General features: G+C 36.9%; 1 long non-coding RNA gene across 1 annotated transcript in view; it reads right to left on the reverse strand.

Moving 5' to 3' along the window:
• Nucleotides 1-130: 130 nt before the first annotated feature.
• The window catches only part of LOC138108446 (uncharacterized), a 72,045-nt gene continuing 49,241 nt past the window's right edge, over nucleotides 131-22,934 (reverse strand). The window contains exons 3-5 of the long non-coding RNA XR_011149967.1: nucleotides 15,667-15,757; nucleotides 813-899; nucleotides 131-286 (exon numbers count right to left, since the gene is read on the reverse strand). This is a non-coding gene — a long non-coding RNA (uncharacterized lncRNA). The remainder of the gene's footprint in view (nucleotides 287-812; nucleotides 900-15,666; nucleotides 15,758-22,934) is intronic.

Here is a 22,934-nt window from a genome sequence, read left to right on the forward strand (position 1 = left end):
GCTCTGCAGCTTACCCTACTGCAATTTTTGGGCAGACAGATTCAGAAGAGTCTTAATTAATTTCAGGGAAAAAAAAATATTTAAAAAAACCCACAACAGATTGTTAGCAAGAATAGTAACTTACCTGTTATTATGAGCAGGAGTTCATCTGCCCCCAGCCTAGAATGACCATGCTATTTTCCTTGAAGTAGGCAAGAGATCTGGAGTTCACATCCCGGCTAGGTATCATTTTCTTAGACTAAAGAATGCCAGAGATTTAAGTGTGTGCAGTCCTTTTACTGGCTCCCTAGATAACACGAATTACGGTTTCTTTAAGGTTTTTATACTAAACTATTAAAACAAAGCTACTTACACAGCACGGACCCAAGCACTCCACTCCATTGCAATAAGCCTTCTAGTCAGGTCATGATAGACAACTGGAAATTAACAGGGCTATCTGGAAGCACACAAAGAGATTTGGCAGGCCATGTGGGGGGAAGATTGGGAAGTGTTTCTTTTCTCCCTTCCTATTTTTGTTCCTACAGTAATACAGCAGGACAACATCTACTAGAAGAGTCCATTGCCACAAGTGTGCCAATTAAAGTGAGATTGCCAGGTAACTGCAGCAACACTTTTGATATCATTTATCCAGGTAGGAATGCTAACTTCAGGAACTGCATTAAAGAGCCATTTCTAGTATATTTTATACATGCACAGCTGTATTTACACTTATCCCCCCACCCCACCTCTTACTACCTATGTTGGTTTTTTTTTAAAATCAGACAGCTAAAATAGGCAAACTAGATTAAATAGGCACAACTTACCCAACTTACCATGGTGAATTAAAGCAGGAGTGCAATGTCAAAATAAACCTAAACTGTAAAGGTATGCTCTGACAGTTGGTCTCCCCTCTGAAGAAGCTAAGAGAGGAAAAAGTAAAGATGAAATCTCCACCATACATATATACATATATATATACATATATAAAATGTGGAAGGCAAAGATAAAGACAGATGTGAGCAAAAAGGCTACCCGGCAGTAAGAGATTTACTTCAACTTTTCTGGAAAAAGAGTATGAAAACTGTTCTCTATCAAGAGAAAATACTAATTTGTACTTGTAAACTTACCTTAAAATATTGTCAGAAAATTATTAAAATAAGACAGCTGCAACATTTAATATCTTTGGAAGTGCATTTCTCATTTTTACATTCAGGCCAAATTCTTCATTTGAAACTTCATGTGTTTAACTGATATTATTCTTTGAATTGCCTGGTTCCTTTCAGGTTCTAGCTTAAGTATGGAAGGGTTTTTTCCTGTTGCATAACTAAATCCCTCTAAAATTAAACTATATACACCATGAAATGAAAACTTAGAAGAACTATTATGCTATTTTCTACATTAGTAAGAAAACGTGCAGGTAATTCCACCTGCCCATACAAAACATGAACACAAAACCTTACATGAATTACAGGATTCTGGGCTGTTTGTTTGTTTGAGTTCTTCTTTTTTTTTTTTTTTTTTTTTTTTAATGATTTTGGAGGGTGTTCTGTTGTTTTTTTTTTTAAACTTTACTATGAAACGCTCCAAAAGAAACAAATCACCCCAAAATTCAACACAATGGGATTGTGTTTTCTACATTGCTACTAAAATAGATTTCATCTGCAAGGAGAATAAGCAAATTATCACATAAAATTGAAGGCAGTGTATGTGAGCGAAGGGGTTGTGGAACAGGAAAAGGATGAAAGGAGGAAATTCAAGATAAGAACTGTACTGATAGTTAAGCCAGGAATCTACTGAAATCCAGGAGTGTCTGCACAAAGCTGTGTACCATTATGTTTTGGTAATAAAGTCAATACAGTTGTTACCAAGAATGCTCCTCCTACCTCCATCCTTGTGTCTTAAGCCTGTGGATGAGAGACAGACAAAGGAAACATCAATAAAAGCTGGGAATCATGTCTGCAGGCAGCTCTATTACATTTCCCAAGTCCCTAAAAGCAAGGGCTCTGCTGAGGAAGAAGGATTCTGAAGATGCAAAACTGAAATTCCACAGAAGCAGGCTCACATACACAAGTCAAGAATGCTCTTTGAAAAAAACTACTGGAACTGTTAAAAAAAAGAGAAAGAAAAAGAGAGCGTGTGTGTGTGTGTATAGGTATTTGTGTATATGTATTTGTGCTTGTTTTAGCAATTGGAGTGTTCCCAAGCAATGAAGGAGCCCTTCCTTGATTTCAGTATTTCTTAGCTGATTTATCAAAGACCAAGGCCAATATAAAATAACATTTTTGGTTTTTACTGTTTATGGTTAAGGGTTTATGGCAACACCAAGCCAAACTCAATCTTTTCTGACCCCATGAAAACCAGGTACAAGTCAATTTCTGGCTACTATACATACTAATAAGCTCCTTAAATGCTACTATAACTCCTAATAAGCGCCTTAAACCTCTGTGTAACATATTATATCCAGAAGGTACCACTAGGCTTGCAATCTGACTGACAGGTCAGTGACTTGGAGTAAAACATACCAAGGCCTTTGTATTAAGTACTGTATGTTGTCTCTAATACCCAAGAACACAATGTAAAATTAAACATTTACCTCGTGCCTTTTGCTCACACAATAAAAGCACTCTCTTGATACTTCTTGGCCAAAACCTCTTCCTCATCAATAATGTTATACACCATTGCACACAACCATATTCCATTGCTTTTGTTACTTAGTCATTAATGCAAAACACAGATCCAATATGAAAGCAAAGCTATTGCTTCATTGTTCATTGTGACCCTTCCCCAACCTTAAATCACATTAAAATTAGAAAACTGAACGTGAACCTGAAAGACTTAAGTGTTCCACAGTCTAAAGCATTACATTTGTACATACTACTCTCCTCCATAGCCCTGACACCAGCAATTACATGTCCATATCTCAGTTTTCCCAGGCTAGCTTAGTTTAACTGGAAATGAGACAGGCTTTGCACCGAGGTAGCACAGCGTGAAGTGGGGCATCTTTGACAAGTGTGTCCTGCTCTGTCTAAGTTACTCCTATGTCAGGACATTTTGCAGTGTAGCTTTTTGGACAACCGCTGGTGAATTTGCCAAGCTCTCCTCTCACAGCTCAGTGCCACTAACATACCACTAAATTTGAATAAACACACTGACACAGTTCAACACTTGCTGGAAACACTTTTGGGGTTTTATTGAATTAATCTGGGAAAAAGACAGAATTAATCTTACTGTTCACTACCAAGAAATCTGAACACTTCCATTCTCTAAGATCTAGAAGTGTATGTAGCTGTATCTTTCTCATACAATGTTTACACCCCTCCCTCCTAAGTTAAAACAATAGTTTCATTTTATTTTTGTCACATGCTTACTCAACACTGCAGTATTCACACTGCAAACATACTAGATTTTATAACTCTTGTTCATTCTTAAATCTTAGATTTAGAAGCGTATTTTTTTATTCCTGCCTTCTTGTTTCTTTGTTAAGGAACCATCTTTCCATCTAATTTGTGGTGTCAGCAGCCTTGAAAGTGATATGCATGTATTTTTTAAAAGAAGAAAAGATTCCACTGAAATATTTCAGAACATTAACTTTAAAGGTATCAGTGTACTTTCAGCTACTATTCCATTATTATTTGGTTCAGGCATAACCTATGACAGTTAATTCAGTCAATTTGAGGTTACTTTCTGGTCAGAGGAAGAAGAATTAAGAGAATAAACTATATGCTTTGATTGCTCTTCTCCCAAAGTAACAGTGGGATTTTGAATTCACTTTTAAGACTGCAGATTTAAAAAGAAAAAAATAAAATTAAATAAAAGAAAAAAAAAAAAAAAGAAAAAAAAAAAAAAGAAGAAAAAAAAAGACACCCTGTCTCTAACCTAGCAATTTCGTGCTAGGGTTGCATGTGTGGGTTGTTGTTTTGTTTTGGGTTTTTTTGGTTTTTTTTGTTTTTTTTTTAAATTAAATGACTCTAACGCAGCAATAAATTTGCCTCACTTCTCCTCAAAGAGGTGCAGTAATTCAGGACCAAGCTTATACACACTCTCCATGTTTAATAGGTCCTCCCATACCTTCTAGCAAGCAGATGAATATTTCCAAGACTATTATAAAGTTGTGTAAAAAAAAAAAATCACAAATAATGCTTTAAATAATTCTCTGAACAAATATTGAATATTTGAACAGAGATATCTAGCACCAATTTAGAGTTTTGATAGCATGAACTTCGACAAAACAAAAAAAAATTGCATGTTAACTATTTCCTGATTATGTCAAGAATACTCCCCATATAACCATGGCAAAAGACTGAGAGAAATTCATTTTTTGCAATGTAAAGTATTAATAACTAAAGTGAAGCAGATGACTGCTGATTACTGAAATTTACTGCTACTAAATTTGGAGAATCTATATCATGTGTCCAGCCATCTCTCTAAGGATCATGAACAAACAGATTTAGACTAGCTGGAGAACTACTGCATAAGATAAACATGAAATAACAAAGCCAGCTAAAAATAAAAACCAGGAAGTAAAACCATTGAGAAATTCGTAAGTATAAAAATACCTGGAAATTTAGAAGTGCAGTTCAGGACTCTCAGCATCAAACTCTGTTTTACACCCTTTTTACCTAATCTAAGACTCCAACTATTGCTTATATTAGCTTGACTCATATTAATTTGTATGAGGTGCACCCCCCCACCAACTGCACTCAGAAAGACAAACCAAAGTGAAGACAGTTACTTGGTTCTGCAATATTGATGCTTCTATTGGAGCAATGAATAGCAAACAGAATGCAGTGGATTTCCGTGAAAGGCAAGAAACTAAAGGTAGTCAGTCCTGACTTGAGCAAGTACAGCATGTCAATTTTTATAAGCTTGCTAGCTAAAAAAAGCATAACAACGGGAAGTTGACATAGCACACAAAAAATTCATCAATGTATATGTTGGTATATTATCAGTGTATTTTAGAATCAATTGTAGCTTAAAAATAAAACTGAATAAGACTAACCCCTCCCACCTCTTTTCCCAGCTTCTAAAAAGTGTTTTGTCAGAAGTTGATGCATTAACTAGATTGCTATATGAAACACTTTACAGGGAACTTGTAAAGTGTAACAAGCTCTAAGCTCTAGCAGAGTATGTAAAAGTTGCATTTCAGAAAAGCCTTTCCAGATCCCTCTTGACTGCACTGGTATAGCTTGCACACAACTTTTAAAAATCTGTCTTCTCTGCACCTTTGGCGAGCACACAGGAAGAAAAACTGTGTGAACACTTTCAATCTGTACCAGCATTCTTTCTGCTTGAAAGGACACATACAAAATTAAGAAAAACGAAGAAGCTATTTTTTAAGTTCTACAAAGTAAGTTTTACATTTCATTTTAGTAGTAATTAAAATGTTCCTTTTCCCCCAGTTTTATCACAAAAAATATTAAAACTAAATATAGTGGATCTATCAAAAAGAAAGCCAGATTTGTCTAATAATATAATCTTCAGTTTCTGTATGAGTATTAAAAAAAATTTTCTAACACCTTTCCAGATTAAAAAAATTATTAAAAAAAGATAAATATTTTCAAGTTCTCCAAAAAACGTAGACTTAGATTTTTACACTATTAGATTCAGAAAAGATTATCCTATTATTATAGCTAAAGTTTACAAACCTGAAGTATATCAAATCATTACTGATAAAAGAAAATGTGACAATCCCTCTCCAAACAACAATAACTGTCCAATATAAATCAGCTATATAATGTAAAGTTACTAAGATAGGGAAACAGGTTCTCCTCTTAAACATATTAAATTCTCAAAAAACCCTTAAAAATCTATCAACTATTGGTTTTCAATTACATTCATTAATTTCTGGTTTTCTCAAAAAAAAAAATTAGTTTTATTAAATTCTCAGAAGACTTGCTCATGTAACAGTCACAGACCTCGTGTAAAATTTTGTGCTACCCTAAGTTGGCACAGTCTTTTATGAAAGAAGGCCATGCAAGTATTGCTGTTTAAATCTAACTCTAGAATGTACAGGAAAGTATTTCTTGTCCTCAACAGGAAAGCATTTCTTGTCCTCAACAGAATATTCAAGCCACTTTTCCAGACACCCTGGTGGTCTGTGCACAGGATCAATTTCCAAAGTACTTCTGGGAAAGTAAAAAATCTATTGGTCAGTATTAGCCAGACTGCCTTCCTAGTTGCTGTCTTATCTCAAATTGGTAAATAATTACAAATCATAGACCAGTAACAGAGCAATATATTTTTTAAAATTCCCTTATATATAAATAACTATTTACACAATACCACACCACAAATCTTAAATTGAGATTTTGTTACATCTCAGTATTGTATGGGACTATAATGCCTAAAGATAAAAATCAGGCCCATAGCTCAGAAAGAAACCCCACTTGTAAAGGGCTAAATTTGCTGCATGTCTGCTTTCAAAGATTTAAGGTCAGAGTGACAATGCTATAAAATAAGGGTCAAAGCACAAAAAGACCAAGGCCACAGAACAAAGACCTTTTCGTGTCCTGAAAGAAGTTGCTTTATGTAGGCCTGCCTTCTGGCTCAGGCAGTAAATTTGTCTTTTTCTTAACATCATCACTACATGACTTCTATAAAATGCCAGACAACAGCATGACTTATGAAAGGTGAGATTGACCTGTTTGAAGAAATCAACCCAACTGTTAAGGGAATCCACTATTTAATAGCAGAGGAACACCTCCTAGTAACTGCTACTTTTCCAGTCGTTAGCTGTATTTCTACAACTTCATTATTTATTTACTCAATTCAGCAGAAGTTTCAAGTGTCCATAACACCTTTGGGTGCAGATTCCTAGTCACATTATCTTATTGTTTATTCAGTGGTAGCTGGAGCAGCAATCTTTCCCCCACCTCTCCGTGAAATATTAATAGAATACTACTAATCTTAATAGATACCATCTAACACAGAGATCTGTGTACTTCCTGTCAAAAACATTTCTTGTTTGGTTCCCCACTTTCCATCAGTGAAACCCACTACTCACAGAACTGCGCTAATACAAAATAAAATGGTGCTTTCTAAGGCTGACACAGATTGATAAGCAGTGAATTTCATTTTCCCAGGTAGAAAACAAACTTCACTTAGAACATGCTTTTCCAAAACAGTAACAATGGTTTTGCCAAATGAGAGGAACTTTATCCACCAGAAAAAAAAAACAACAACAAAAAAAAACAAACCCCAAAAACCCAAAAGATAAGGATACTGGGTGCTTCTTATGGCTTTATATTAAGCTAGATTTTCAATATTTCACTAACAAGTTTAAAGTAAAACCAAGCTGAATTAACAAGAAGTTAATATATTAAGAAAAAAGATTTATAATCCAATACTTAAAGTACACAAGTAGTTAAAAAAGGGGAAAAAAATCAAAATTGTACTCTCAAACTAATAAATACACACAAATCTAAAAGGTGCTAGATCTCTGAAAATTAACATCTCAATTTTTTTTTTGAAGTAAAAAGTTACTTGACTTGCTCTTTGAGCAATATCAGTATTGCAAGAAGTATCTTTCCATTGTAATCCTAACTTATATGAAAGAACCAGAATTATCTGCATTATCTTTCATAGCAGGTCTAAGGCAAGACATTTTGAAAACTCAGATCTTCCATACTTCAAGCAATTATTTTCACCTTCAAAACAGATGGCTTCTGTCTTCAAAGTTGCTACTTTAATTTTTTTTTCAGTCCTACTAACTTAGTTAAAAGCTGGAACTGGAGATTTAGATATATGGAATTAGGTTAAAAAAATAGACAAAAAAACCCCTTACCTTTTGATTCTGGAGATCTACAACAGCTGAGTTTCAGTGCCAACAAAACAGAAGTTTCATGAAACAAATCACTTTGCTTTCGATCTACATTAAGCTATAATATCTGCTTCCTATATTAATTATTAAATGTAGCATTTAATAAAATTATCTGGGTTTTTTTCTTTCTAAAAATTTAATATAATTGAAAAATATTTTAATATAGGAAAAGCCTAGTGTAACATATGAAAGGCCTACTCCAATCCTCCTACACTTTTTGAAGGAAATGATTACTCCTCATCTCTCAAGAAGCACTGGTGCAAGTATACTGATTTTTCTTGTGGTGAATAGCAGCCCACAAGTTAAAGAACTGATGCAAACTGGCAGATTTCCCCTTCTAATTCTGAGTCATATGCGTCATCTTTTTGTCAAAAGCTGGGAAGAAAAAGAGTCTCTTCCAGCCTGCCACATGAAACCACCTGCTTAAAGACAGAACAGACCAATATTGCAATACTGGTCTGCACATTACTGGTACTTACACATTTGTTCTTACTTTGTTCAAATCAACAAAATTCTGAAGACAGCTTTAATGTTAATGACAGAACTTATCTCTTTGATTTAGGGCCAAAAATCAAGCTGGTAAAAGGAAAAAAAAAAAAAAAGAAAAAAGAAAAAAGAGAAGAGTCATATTGGCATGAAAATGCTTATTCTTAAAATGGTAGTGTCTTACCTGCAAAGACTAAGGGTTCAGTTCCTTAAAAGCTTACATGCATGCTTGGTTTAATCACCTAGAATCAGACAGATTTTGTAGAAATACATTCTCAAAACCAAGAGTTCATGTGTGTGATTAAGACCTCTGTATCACTGTGCATGACTGCCAACTAATTCCCCCAATGAAAGCAAAAATCTCCCCTAAACCCCAGAGAACCTAACAACTTCTGTAGGTTAAATTTCACATGCTTCTTTTTTTCCCCTGTTGTGCATTTTGCAAATTAAGAACCAAGAAAACTATTTTCTTCTTGGACAGATTGATCAAGGTCAGTCATTGCTGGACTATACATACTGTGTTATGACACAGTATCTCTCTTTCAAAGGCACCAGCACCAGTTAAGGTTGGGCACAACACTGCCAGCAGATTACATATTTTCAAGTTGCATTAGAGTTGCTAATCAGACCTGCAGAAAACAGGTGTAAGTGTTTACTGTAACAATGCCCTGCAGTACTTATATTCATCTGTGGCATTGCCAGAGTGATTGCAAGTAAATATTCTTTGTAAAAAAAAACAACTTGAAAGCAGCTAAAGCAAATTTTAGACGTTTATAGTAAGTTGTGCAAAAGAATGCAAAGAAAACACAACTTGACAAACTGATCCAGAGTGTAGAAACAAACATGCCATTTTAATCATAGATAAGCTTTTTTATATACAAGGACACAAAATATATAAGATATTATATGCACATAAAGTAAGACAGAAAGACAGGTATAAACACACACACTTATATAAAATGCCCTTTGTTTTCAAATATGTACTGTGCCACAAGCATTTACACGGCTGGGTGCATACATTTCAATATAATGAGAAAATTTGCATTGCTAAAATAAGAATACTAGAGTGCTTTTCAAGAACCACGACACCATCATTTGCATTACAGGTTATTATTTACATGGATTTAAGATGTTCTGTAAATCTATAATGAACATTGTAACAGTGAAAACTGTAATTTATTATGTAATGCACTGTTATATAAATTGTTTAAATTGTGTACAATATACACGGATGATCTCTTCTACTTGGTTAAATATTAAATACAGCACTTTATTGCTCATCTTCAGCTGGATTTTTTTTTGCATTCTATATAATATGTTTTACTTGATAAAATTCTAGCCACAAAGTACCTATCTGATACCATATCCTGGTTGTGCTGTGGTTTGTTTTTTGTGTGAGTAGGGGTCTTTTTTAATATTAAATTAATTATTCATACTGTCTTCTTAATTTGACTAACTTTGCAGTATCTTGTAAGAAAATATTTTACTCACCATATATTCCATTTTCCTTGGTACTTAACAAAAGACATTTAAGCTTTTCTGTAATGTTACCTTACTGCCCCCCAAACCCCAGTATCTTTCCAAGAGTTTGATGTAGGACATGACAGCAAATAAAAACCAAACAAAACCCACCACTGAGAAAGTTATGCCTTTTTGACAATGACAAAAGCAAGCAAGGTTAAGACACTGCAGAAGATGTTTCTTAACTTGTGATTCAGCAAAGCATAAGAACTGGCTTAACTTCTTTCTCATTCAGTGAAGCACTCCAAGATATGAAAAGTGAGTTAAATAAGCCATTTAGGAGGGTAATCACAAAGAGCAGCTTTTGCCTGGGGAAGACCCTGGGAAAATTTCCATTGGCCCCCTCTTTTTCATATCAGGGCCACAGGCACCCATAACTGTTCTTGAGTAAGCTGCTGCTTTGAATTGCCCTCTAGTGTTAGCTTTCATTAATTCCTACCACAATGGCAAATTCTGTTCAGGTTTTTAATAATGGAAAGTGGGTCAGCAACATAAATTATATTAAGTTAAAAAAATTTTTTTTGAACAGTGTTTCAAATTTGCTTTCAGGTCAGAAGACTGTGAGGTTGACAAATTAAGTATTACACACCAAAAATGCAAGAAATCTATGTACCTAAATGGCAAAAAAAAAAAAAAAAAAATCCAGGACAACAAATTTAAGAGAAAACTTAGCAACATTCTTGTATTTTACATTTCTGTGAATTTCTTAGGCAGTTTCACAAAAATATCAATTTCTGAAGCAAATACTCAATATTCACAGCCAAATTCACTGTCATTATGGTGGGATCAAAACCTCAACAAAAACAGAAGAGCTGCTGGTGTCAACAGAACACAGTTTAGCAGTATCAGTACCCTGGAAGGAATTATTCTTTCACTGCTTATTCAAGAGTCTCCTCATTACACTCTAAACCTAGATGCAAAACAGGTACCATTAAGATCCAGATTTTAAACCTGGTAATACTAGGAAGAGAAGGCAAGCATTTTCCTCTGATTTTGTTTCAAACCTTATTTTATCTGCTCTCGAATTGTTTAGAGAGGTCATGAATTTGGGACTTAAAGAAGTATGGAAAATATGTTAGTAACACTCACATGTCAAACAGGCTGTGGATTTCCACATACATAGAATTAAAGATGAGCGTATGACCCTTTGTTTAAAAAATACTCTGGTCATAAAGAACTACTATCCCTCACTCTGCCTGAGAGATGAAAAAATATTTTTAAAATTAGGTGTTAACACAGATGAAGAAAAGTACAGATTTGAGTGCTGCTTTTGTAACTCCTGTGCTTGGCATTAAAAGCATCATTTTCCCTTCTCCTGAGAACCTGGAAAAAATCTTTTGCTTTTAGGGAGCATAGGGACAGGGTAACTAGTGCATAAGCATTCTTTTTAATCAGGAGTTCTTTTTGCCTGTGCAAAATGCTGACAAATAAGTGTCACAGTATCAAAAGAGAACTCTGTTCTGCAATAAACTTTTCAGTATATTTTCACTTAGAGAAAGACTTTCTTATAAGAGCCATTGCAATGTTTCACAGATGGAGCATCTTCCTTGTCTAATTTTTGAGCTTGACTAAAATATGGACTAACTTGCAATAAGAGAAAGCGAAGTGTTTTCAGAATTACTAAAGTGATAACATTCATAAGACCACAGTATCTATTCATTCTACCAAGAGAAAATTTTACTCCAAAAGAATACAGAAATTAGAAGGCAAATGTTTTCATTTATCAGATCCACTGGAAGTCCTGTTAAATCTAGAAGTGACTTATATGATATTATATGTATTTTGAAGTAGGAAATCATCAGTTAAAGTTGGGAAGATCATAAACATGTTCATAATTACAGTACTTTCTAAATGTTTAAGTTAACTTTCATATGAATACTAAAATCCATTTCCTTCTGTGGGGAGAAAGGGAAGTTTAAAAAAAATTTAAAAAAAAAAATTTAATCGGTCTTCATGTCAGCTAGGAAGTGGAAGCATGAGATCCCGAAAATCTTTGACCGAAGACTTAAAAAAAAAACCCAAAAAAAACCCAACAAAAAACCAACAAACCAAACCATCCACAAAACAAAAAACCCCACAGGACACTCACAGGAAGTAAAAAGCAAGCTCTTAAAATTTAGTGGGTTAAAGAAAAGGTGTAAATATTTCAGAGGTATTTCCACATTACTAAGATTTTTAAGGACCTCGCAGATTAAAAACAGTTATTCCTAATATCTTGCTTTGACTAAATTATCTTGATAATATATTTCAATAAAAAGAACTAATTCTCTTATAATACTGCTGTAAAAATTTAGAATAACAAAAAACCCCTTGTTTTCTGAAAGAAGAAAAAGTCCTGCCCCCAACAAACTCAGAAAAAAAAAATTACCGTGAATATTTGAAATAAATAAAAAATTAACAAAACTAGAAACAGTGGTTTATTCAAACACACTACTCAATTAGCAATTGCATCTTCATACATGTTTTTAGTATGCAAACAGCAGTCTAAACCAAGGTGTATTAACAAGTCATCAATACACTATATGAACATTTAACAACTTTGATTACGTTTCTCATTCCCCCACTGAAAGCCTCAATGTATGGGTCCACATAAACTCCTCAGACTTCTGTTGAAATTAAAAATAACAGTAAAAAAAGGGGCAATACCTTACTTATATATATTTGCATTTGAGTGAGAAGAATAAGTATTTAAATATCTCAGTTAGCATATTTTAACTATTTTTCCTAAAGAATTTACATGTCATTTGCTTTTCCCATTGCCTAGCAAGACTATTTTAACAACAGACAAGGAAAAATGATGTCTAAGTATGCCAGTCTTAAATCCTTCCTACATACATGTTTCATTGAATGTCTGAAGTAATAATAAAAATTAATGTCTATTCAACTCTAATAGTATACAAAACTCCATTTTAAAATAATGTAGGCCTGGATTTAGCTTAAACTAACAAAATCCAGAAAATTCAGTTGCTTCAGATTTAAAATTTAAAACAGTCATACATAAGATATCAAACAAGGGTTTCAAACAATGGTTGATTTTACACATGTTGTAGTAACTAGGCATGGGGTAGCATTTATAGCTACATATCTCTTTCAGGAAAATTATTTCAGCTGCCTTTATAAAGCAAGAGAAGTCCTTAAAGAAATCATAAATGAATTGTAAAAGTAACCTGCAACAGTTCCTTTTGGATGAGCAATAAGCATGTAATAATTGTCAGCTTTCAAATTATGATTTAGTCAACAAGACTTGTAGAGCCTCAAGTGTTATACCTACAGTAGGAACAATAAACGTGGCCATGCAAAGTTCCACATCTGAAGCACTTCAGTAAAGAAGTCTGCACATTTTTGCCTTTTCAACCTCATTACAAATAGATATTGCAAAATAGTTTATGAAGTCAAGCACAGTTTGCAATAGCCACACCAGCAATTTTTAAGGGGCTAGCACTGCAGACCCTTAATTCAGGCTGAACTTCCAACAAAATCAATGGTTGTTTTGCTAAATAAGATCTACAATAGGAGAGGCTAAGAGTAGGAAAATAAAACAAACACACCCCACCAGCTTTCTTGAAAGTTTCACCTACTCTTTGGATCAAGAAACAGTCATGTTGACTACCAAGTACAAAACAGCTCTAGAAAAAAAAAATTAAAAATTAATATGGGCCAAAATTCAGCACAAAAGTGTTCTAGAGCAAATCAACACCATAAGTGGACTCTAATCATAACTGACAACTGCAGCACTCTTAAAAGATATTAGAGCTTGTAAGTGGGTAAGACTCAATTACTACATTACTGCAAAACTCTTTGCACTTTCTAAAAAAACATTTAGACCTGTCCTAAAGTTCTAAATACTTAAATATATACTAAATTTGTAAAAGGAAATAAAGTGTGCATCTAATGAGAATATGATTCTGCAAATCCCTATTCATGGTAGTGAGTCATTAGAACTACTTGTGTATATTAAAGTTTGCAGGATTAGGCCCTAAATCCCTTTGATTTACAGTTATGAACCAGAAACCACCTTTTTTGCTGAATAAGAATCTATGAGAAATACTCTGAACCTGTGTCAGACCAAGGAACACTCCATCAAACTTTCACCTTTTAAATATCTCACAAGGGAGCCTTAGATACCTTTGCCTTGCAATATAATCCTGATTTTCATTAACAAGAATGTAACTGCTTTTGTACAGGAAAAAAAAAAAGAACAAACTCAAACTATTCAGTGAAATCTTGAAATCCTTATTTTCCTAAGAAAGCTAGTAGCAAAAAGAAAAAAAAAAAAAGAAAAAAGAAGTTAAAAAAAAAAAAAAAAAAAAAAGAAAAAAGAAAAAACGGAAATGCAGAACATCCAAACCAGTCTCTGGACAGACCGAAATATTTATTTATTTGGGAGCATATTAGGCATGCTACCCAAACACGATTAAGCATTAGTAGAAGTACTTTCACTGTGTGTTTAATCACATAAAGAAAGGATTAAAACTGAAAGAATTACCTACTCACTAATCACAAACTTCAAAGCTTATATAAAGTTAAGGTTTACTTCCTATACTTTCTGTATTCAAAGTTTTCTTACTCAACTGATAATTTTCTCTAGGAGGCCTTAACTACCCTAAAATCATTGTACTGCATGAAAAATATATTCAGAACCCATCTGCCTCAAATACTTCTATAACAGGAGGTGTATTACTGGTAAATTCCAGTAATTCTTCAGTTCTACTAGCCATTAGTTACAACAATGAGGAAATATGAAATTTACACCTCACTGGATTTGCTTGGTAGAAATTAGGAGTTACTGGGATAAACTGAAATTTTGGGTTTTCAAAACTTCTCTGATTTTATGGTACAATTACTTCCTACAAAAAAATGTGCTCTTGAAGACAGACAGATTTGATTAAGGATAAAAACTGAATTCCAGCTGAAAGTTGGAATTGCTAAAGTCACAACATGTTCATAAAATTTGTTGTACTGTAATATATACTGCTGAAGATAAAGTCTTACAGATTTTACTACTCCATTTAGTATTTCAATAAATTTACTCAATCCAAGACCAGTTACTATTTTAATTTCAATTGTCTGTGTAAATGGTTAGTTAAGACTATTCGTATATGAGTAGATAGGTTATGATTACTCTGAATGGATTTCTCAGTTTCAGCCAAATGAGTACTTTTAGTGCAAAGCAGGACTTGCAATATGAGTGTAGCATAATCCACCTTAATTCCTCTTAAATGTTCAGTGTTTTACTACAAAATATCTATTTACCAACAAATACAGTAAATAAATAAAATTTCTGACTATTTTGGTACAGGTGGAAGGCTCTGAAGACCTGTTTTTTTTCTGTTTTCTGCTTCTTTGCTTGTCAGGTAGCTAGCTTATTAATGCCTTTAAAACCAAATTTTACACACTACATGGAAATGCACTCAGCTAACTCTCTATTCTATTCTTTAACACACCCTGCCAGCAAAAAAATAAAGTTATTGAAAAATAATTTTTTCTATATCATCCATACTTTCTTTTTGGATTAGCAACATTTCAGTTAGACTAATTCCCAAGACAGGAATATGAGAACAATACTATATGGAGAATTTATATCACTCAAATGAATCAAGGCTGTTGCAAACTCAGCTTTTTATACATATTTTTGGCCACTTCATTTTCTTCTGAGCACAGCTTGTGTGAATACTTTTACTTCAGTGTTTTATAATTTTACAGGGGGAGTGTAAAGAAAAATTATTTTAACAAATAAAAAATTCTTGAACAATCCCATCAGAACTGGCTTATTTTGAATAATCTGAATAAGTTATACTACGGTGTACATTTTTAAAAATAAAGAACATATGTAATAAGAGAAATGTTAATATAATATATACCATGCTCATGCTCCATCAACCTTCCAGAGAGTTTTTCAATCACAGGAGTAAGCCGTTCTCCAAAATCAGCTCTCTATTGAAAGGTCAAAACCTGCAATAAAAATGTCATGTATTATAACATATTTCCAACACCCACAGTTTCATGGTTGATCCCCAAACATAGATGTAGGTCATCAGCTTGACCCTCGCATTGTCTATGTTACAGGAAATCCTAATTTTAAAAATACTTTTTTTTTCAAGCCAAACTGACTTGATTAGGAACACCTGTGATATGCCTCTTTATTATCAGAAGCCTCCTGAAACAAATCAGATTAGCATGTTTCTGCTTTCATTCTTCCCGCAGCATTTTAAGATGAAAGGAAGAGGAAGGAGAAGAAAAAAAAAAAAAAAAAAAAAGGAGCAAGGGCTGTTGTTCTCCTTTCCTACCCACTATCAATCCCTCCCTTCTCCACCCACCCTCAAACAAGCAAACAGGTAAGTTTTTTAGTAAGTAAACTACTTAATGGATGTGTGATTACTACTGCCATATTTCCATATTTCCTAAAATATGCTATTGACTGTTAAGTATTTAAATTCTAGTGTTTCACTTTAAGGAGTTTTAATTATTTTGCTCTTCAAGGCAGTACTTATTGCCTTTATTAAAATCTAGCCTACAAATATTAGCTACTTTAAAACATATAATGGAAAACTAAAGTCATATAATACATTCTGAGAGATAAAATAAAATTTTAAAACTTAAAAAGGGGGGGGGGGGGGGGAATAGAAGGCAGCCCTGATCAGGTAAGAACAAAGTATAACTTGACAGATGCAGTAACTATAGTCAAATAGCTACTGGAGGAAATATTGCATTCACACAGCCAAAATCTTAAATCTACTTTGACTTTATTTGAACTTTTTCACTGTAGACACTATAAGAAGACACATCCTATGCCTAATAAATGAGTAGCTGATGCCTAGATCAGGTCACCTGCTTACAAATACTTCCATAAATTTGTTCTTTATTCTTTAAGAGTATTTGAGAAAATACTACAACCCCCTCACAGCTATGGAATTATAATAAGCACCCTGCTTTAACAAGAAAAAGGAGTTTGTATGTTTGTGTATTCCACACATCATCTATTTCACCTTTTAAAAAAAAGTTTTTGTTCTTAAACCAAACCCACAAAAAGTTTGGTCCCCCTCTGTGCTTATATTAACATACTTGAAGATTATATTGAAACTGGACTTACATAAAGCTATTTTAAATGAAAATACATGCCTAAGCCCTATTCGATGTGTAATTATCTTTCTGTCAGACCAAATCTTCAAGTGAATTTCAGTTCATGCTAAATAAAATTAGTTGTAACCAGATTCAATGTTGAAAAGTTTATTAATAATCTATTTATTCCAAATACACTCACTGCAGTGTCTGAAAACAAACTAAATAGTCACGGAGCAGGGGGGTCCTATTTCTAACAGTGGTTTCCTTTAGACATTAATAACGATCACTGAAAGTCACTCCTATCTTTCAGTTTTGAGCAATATAACAATATTGCCTTCAGGTTTAGAAGACATCTGGGGAAACCTTTAACAAAATAAAAGCTAAATGTACATAATTTACATTTTCTACTGTTGTGTGCATACGGTAATAAATATGTGTGTGTGAAGTCATCCTTATACACTAGCAACTGTTCATTATTGAGCTATGGAAAAGTGTTTAGAATTAGATAAAAGTTCAAAAATTTAGTATTCTCTGTAAAGAGACCATTTTTTTGTTTTTAATAATACACTAAAAATATTATTATATGCAAATATTAGAGTAAAAAATTGATCAACATTAAGTGCTAGCTGGACTAGAGCTCAAGTTGTGCTACCCTCCTCTAACACTCAGACAAATCTTCTGAAGTTCTCACACAGCATTCAAAGCTAAGATCAGAACTATTCCTCAATTGTGGTAATATCAAATGTATCCCAAAGTTCTGTTATTAGAATGAGTGTTTTAAAAACTTTCAGGAAAGGGTTAAAAAAATAATCAGTACAGACATTGCCTTACACACTTATGGCAGAAATTTTCATACCTAGCTTGCTCTGAAAATTTCTGAAATTGCCCAGTATCCACAATGAAGACATTTTTCAATAAAGAGATTCCTTTTGAAATCCAACTTATGTATTAATATATCAGTAACCTAAAAATTCGACACACCTCCTGCCAATAATGCACAAAAAAAAAAAAAAAAATTGCAAAGCAACATTTTCACTGACTAAAAGATGTTACTGGAAATCTGTGGCTACACCTCTCTACTCTGTCTGATGTCCCCTTTCTATCTGAGGGGCATATCACCTTTTTTTTCTATCTTTAAAATACATTACTAGTTCTATTAAACAAATAGATGGCTGTGGGAAGAGTCACAGGGGACTAAGTACAAAAATAATTTGGGCAGCCTGTTCAAACAGAATTTTCCAAGTATTACTGATAATAGAAAACAATTTTTTGAGATCGGGTTCCAGTGTTAGATATTAAGTGTTTAGAACTTATAATAATAAATAAGTGAAAAAAAAAATAAGTGGAGAGCACTTATGGGTGTACATGAAGTTATTTTTAGTTTTAAAAACTTTCTGATAAAAATATCTTTGTTTCTACACAAAAAGCTTACAATTTCATTCCCTAGTTCTTTCACAGACAGTCAAAACTAGTCCAAGATGCGCTCTACCCTTGACAGCTTGTAATGAATGTGAATTACTCAAATAACTTGCTATGGGCCTTTGGGTGTGGGTGGATGACTACATCTACGAGGCAGAATACCTGCAGCATATTCGTAGAATACAGTGATAAGCTTCTTGATTCTCCCTTACATATTCAGCAGTTAATTGCTCCCCAGTGCAAATACCAAAACCCAGTAAGGTCCCATAAAAGAAATACTAACTGATACGTGGCTACTTTTCCTGTAAAGAAAGCTCGTGTGCTTTTACATGTGTAAAACTGTATCAGAAAAGTGGTGATACACCTGTTAGGATGGTTTTTGACACTCAAGATGGGTAAGATGTGCACCTTCACACAGTGTTCACAGGCAGGGTATACAGAGCCAGTTAGTTTGTATGCAGTTCCAGTTGTACTTCACTGCAGAATTTGACTTATTAGTCATAAACATAATTAAGGAATTAAAGACTCCAATTTATTTTTCCTTCCATGACATTACATTTTGGATGGAAAAGTAATAGGTTCAGAATTCCAGACGTTAAGGATAAAAAAACCCAAACAACAAACTAAACAGAAAAAGAACCCCATGATACCTTGGTATCGTATATGTAGTCTGCCTTTAAAATGTTACTACAATAAGCTTCCTATGAAGTACTAGCCTAACACACGAAAAAGTCACACAGATACACAGTCACACTTTCAAATTACTGTTATTTCTGAAAATTAGAAATCCTCAAGAGTTACTTCAAGCTTCAGTAGATATATATCTATAAAATGAGAGGGTACCTCTTGGAAATTTTCAGTATAACTTTAGAGGAGAAAAAGATAAAAAACAAGCCCCAACCAACTGAAGCTTATTTGGATGTTTTTCCTAAGAATCAAGATAAAGGGTTAGACTGAAAAGAAACAAAGGAAAAAAAAAATACACACACTATGCCACATTTGATACCTAAGCAAGGTTTAATTAAGTGTAGAACTTCAGCTTTCACTTATTGATATAATATAAATATATACATTTACATATTTAAGTTCAATTGATATTTCCTCCAAATGTAACTTTTCCAGGGCCAAGTAATCCCAGTTAATGTTTGACATTTTAACTGAGGTAAAAAATGCAAGCAGCTCTACAAGGGTCTATTTAAGCTACATGATTTTTTCCCCCTAAATATCTCAAAATAAGGAGTACATCAAATATAAGAACGGAAAACTCACTTAGAAGACACTATATATTCATATCAGATTGCTTACTGCTTTCATTTTAGCCACACCCACCTTTATGTAATTGTAAAATATGAGAACAGTGCAGCTGAGAAATAAAAAAGCTTAAAAGAGCAGTTGTTTCATGTAGTCAAATACGTGCTAAGCACGGATTTTAATTAAAATGAAAAATAGGTATAAATTGCATGCTATTGAACATGACTATCGAATAGTGGGGGAAAACGCACACGCACCTGTACAATACTGAATTATAGGGGGTTTTGTGTAAATTAGCTATGAGTCAGGACAGTTATTTCATTGAAAGTGAAAGTCAGTATTTGTGAGTGCACTTCTACAGCTGAGCAGTGTAAATCTCTTCAAATCCTGATATTTCAAAGTATACACAGCTACAGTGAAACAGCTTTGTGCACATTCCCATACTGATTGTTAAAACCGTTTCTGAAAACACTCTGAAAGTAATGATGCAGAGCTAAAGAAATGAGTGCTAAATCTCAATAGGATCTTACTAGCATCTCAATTTCAGGGATTAAGCTGAATTCTCTATCAGGGCACAAAAGTATGAATTGAAGAGACAAACCAAGCAGCTATTCCCAGGAAAAAATAACTGAAAATGTGTAATTTATGTACTGGATTAAAAGAATCCAGGGAAACTAAGGATTCGAGACAGAAAAATCTCCTTGAACTGCTGGATTTCTGCATTACACAGAAAATACCTTGAATCACAATCCAGTTGCTATGCTGGAAACGCTAAGTTTTGCATTTCACTTTAAGACTACACGCTCTCAGCCATGTACACAGAAATCTTTTGTACAGCACTTCTGCACCCCAACTCTTCTCTACGTCCCTCCTACGTCCCTCGGTTAACTCGTTATTTTCGGTGGCCGGGGTGCTAAAGCGCAAGGCGGCCACTTCTGGCTTTGAACGCCGCGGAGGGATGCGCGGGGGGGGGAGCGGGGGGACGGGGGGGGGGCAGTGTGGGGGGAGGAAGAGGAGCGAGGAAAGGCTGTGACCCGGTCCAACCTCCCAGCCCCAGCCCCGCGTCCCCGCAGGCAACCAGGGGGGGCAGCAGCCGGTCCAGCCTCCGCTGAACGGGAGCCTTAACGGGGGGCCCGATGCTGCATTCGCTGCGCATCCTGCGCGCCCGCCAGCTCGACGGCAGCCCCGGGCGCCCGCCGCTCACACGGCATCGGGGAAAATATCCATACGCTTTCCTGCCTCCGGAAAAAAAAATTAAAAATAATAATGAATAATAATAAAAAAAGGTCTGGCTGCCGAAAGTGAAGAGGGAAGTAAGAACAGGAATAAAAAGTAACGCTTAGATATTGTGGCTGGGAAGGAGCCCTCTGGCCTGGCAGCGCCTGAGCTCCCTCCCTGCCCCGCCGCACGGTGCTGTCCCCGCCGGCGCTCCCGCCACAAAAAAGATGCCTTGTGAGCTTGTGTGCGCAACTCCGAAACGCGAGCGCCCACGCCAGAGCCGGCCCCGAGGGGGTTAAACGGCGTCGTGGAGAAAAAGGCACCGTGTCACATATTATGTGTGTATGTGTGTGTGTGTGCGGCGGGGGAATCGCCCAGCGCTCAGGCTGCGAGAGAGATCTCGGCGCCTATCACAATAAGCACGATCGCATTCATACAGCTACGAGAGACCGAGTGCTGCTGGCCACCGAGAAATGACATAGAAACAACCACCAAAAAATAGCTAAGCCAATGACAAATAGCGACCCGGGTGACAGAGACAGAGAATTTTGTAGGCGGAGAAGAGGAGGTGAATGGCCAGCTCTGATCACAGTATTAGGCTGGGCTATCTATGGGGAGGGTATTTACTCGGTTTTGGGGTGTGTGGGAGGAGAGGAAAGACACCTACAAATAGCTGGCACGATTCAAATGGTCTCGGATTATGTTTTCCCCCCTCTAGTCCAGGAAGGAAACTCGCGTTTTAACGCTACGAGGGGGAAAAAATAGCTCTGTGCAATAGGGGATGAAGAGCACTTTGGTCATTCGTTAATACCCAAAGGGACAGAGATGATAAATGTGACAGCATGTGGCAGCACGACCGTCACCCGGGTTCCTGCAAAAGGCGGCTCCGTATCGCGACACGGGAAATCAAGCGATTGAGTGGGAGGTGGAGAAAGCGCTTAAACGGAGAAGTTAATCTGCTAACATGGAGAGGAAACAAACGGAGAAAAAAAACCCCGAAGGTTATCCTCTATATTTTTTGGGGGGTGGGAGGGTGCGGGGGGATAAGAGAAAGGGAAGAGAAAGAGAGAAGGGGCATTAATCCAGCTTACGAAAACACGGGGAGAGAGGAAGGAGGAGGCGGGAGGTGGGGGGGTTGGGGGCGGCGGGCGAGAAAGGGAGATGTGCATGTAAGTGTGGAAGTCATCCTGGCTGCTGCTGCAGAGCCGGGAAGCAGGAACCTCCGTGTCCCGCGCGCTGCCCCGAAATTTCCACGGCGGAGGGGGGGAAAAGCGGGAGGGAGGGATCCGCTGGCGGGGGGGGGGGGGTGGGAGGGGTGGTAGGGAGCGGAGATGAGGGGAAGCCTGTCCTGTCATGTCCCGGGAGTGCGGGGCACCGGGACCCTCTGGAGCTCCGGCTGTCCCGCGGCTCCCGCCCGCCCCCGCGCCGCTCTCCCCGGGCCGGGTGTAAGGGCCGCTCCCGGGATCCCCGCCTGGGCGCGGTGGCGCCCCGAGGGAGCAAGCGGGGTTACCTGCCGGAGGAGACGACCGCTCCCGCCCGCTGAGGCTGAGAGAAGCGAGTGACAGATTCGCGCAGGACCTGCGATCGGCTCCCGGAGCCTCCCGTCCGCTGCCCACCGGGCTCCTGAGGTGACTTTTCCCGGTGGCGGGGTACAGGTTGCCCCCGTTTTCCAAAGACGCTCTTCCCCCGCCCGCCCGCCCGCCCAGCTCCTTCTGCCCCAGCCGCGCCCGCTCCCTCCGGATCTTACCGCCTGTGCCGGCGGCGGCGGCAGCGGCGGCGGCACCCGCTCCGAAGCGCGACGGTGAGGGTGGAAGCGGGGTAGAAGAGAGGAAGGGAGGTGAGTTTGGCGGAGCGGGAGGGCGGGCGGCCCCCGCGCCTCCCCCGCGGCGGCGGCAGCAGCGATGCGATCGGGCATCACTCGAAAATGGCGCCGAAAGAGCGGAGGGCTCTTCATTCAAATTCGTTAGCGCCAGCCCCGCCGCCCCGGGGCATGCCGGGAACGGGGGGGGGCGCGCGGGGGCTGAGGCGGCAGCGCCGCACGGACACGGCGCTCGCTGTCAATGCCGCCCCTCCCCCCCCCCGCTCCCGCCGCCCGCGCGCGCGCTCCACGCCCTCCCCTGTCAGCGCGCGCTCCCGACCCAACCGCCGCTAATGGGGAAAGGGGGGGTTGGGGGGGAAG

The sequence above is a fragment of the Aphelocoma coerulescens genome, chromosome 1, assembly GCF_041296385.1.
Source record: "Aphelocoma coerulescens isolate FSJ_1873_10779 chromosome 1, UR_Acoe_1.0, whole genome shotgun sequence".
Taxonomy (NCBI): Eukaryota; Metazoa; Chordata; class Aves; order Passeriformes; family Corvidae; genus Aphelocoma; species Aphelocoma coerulescens.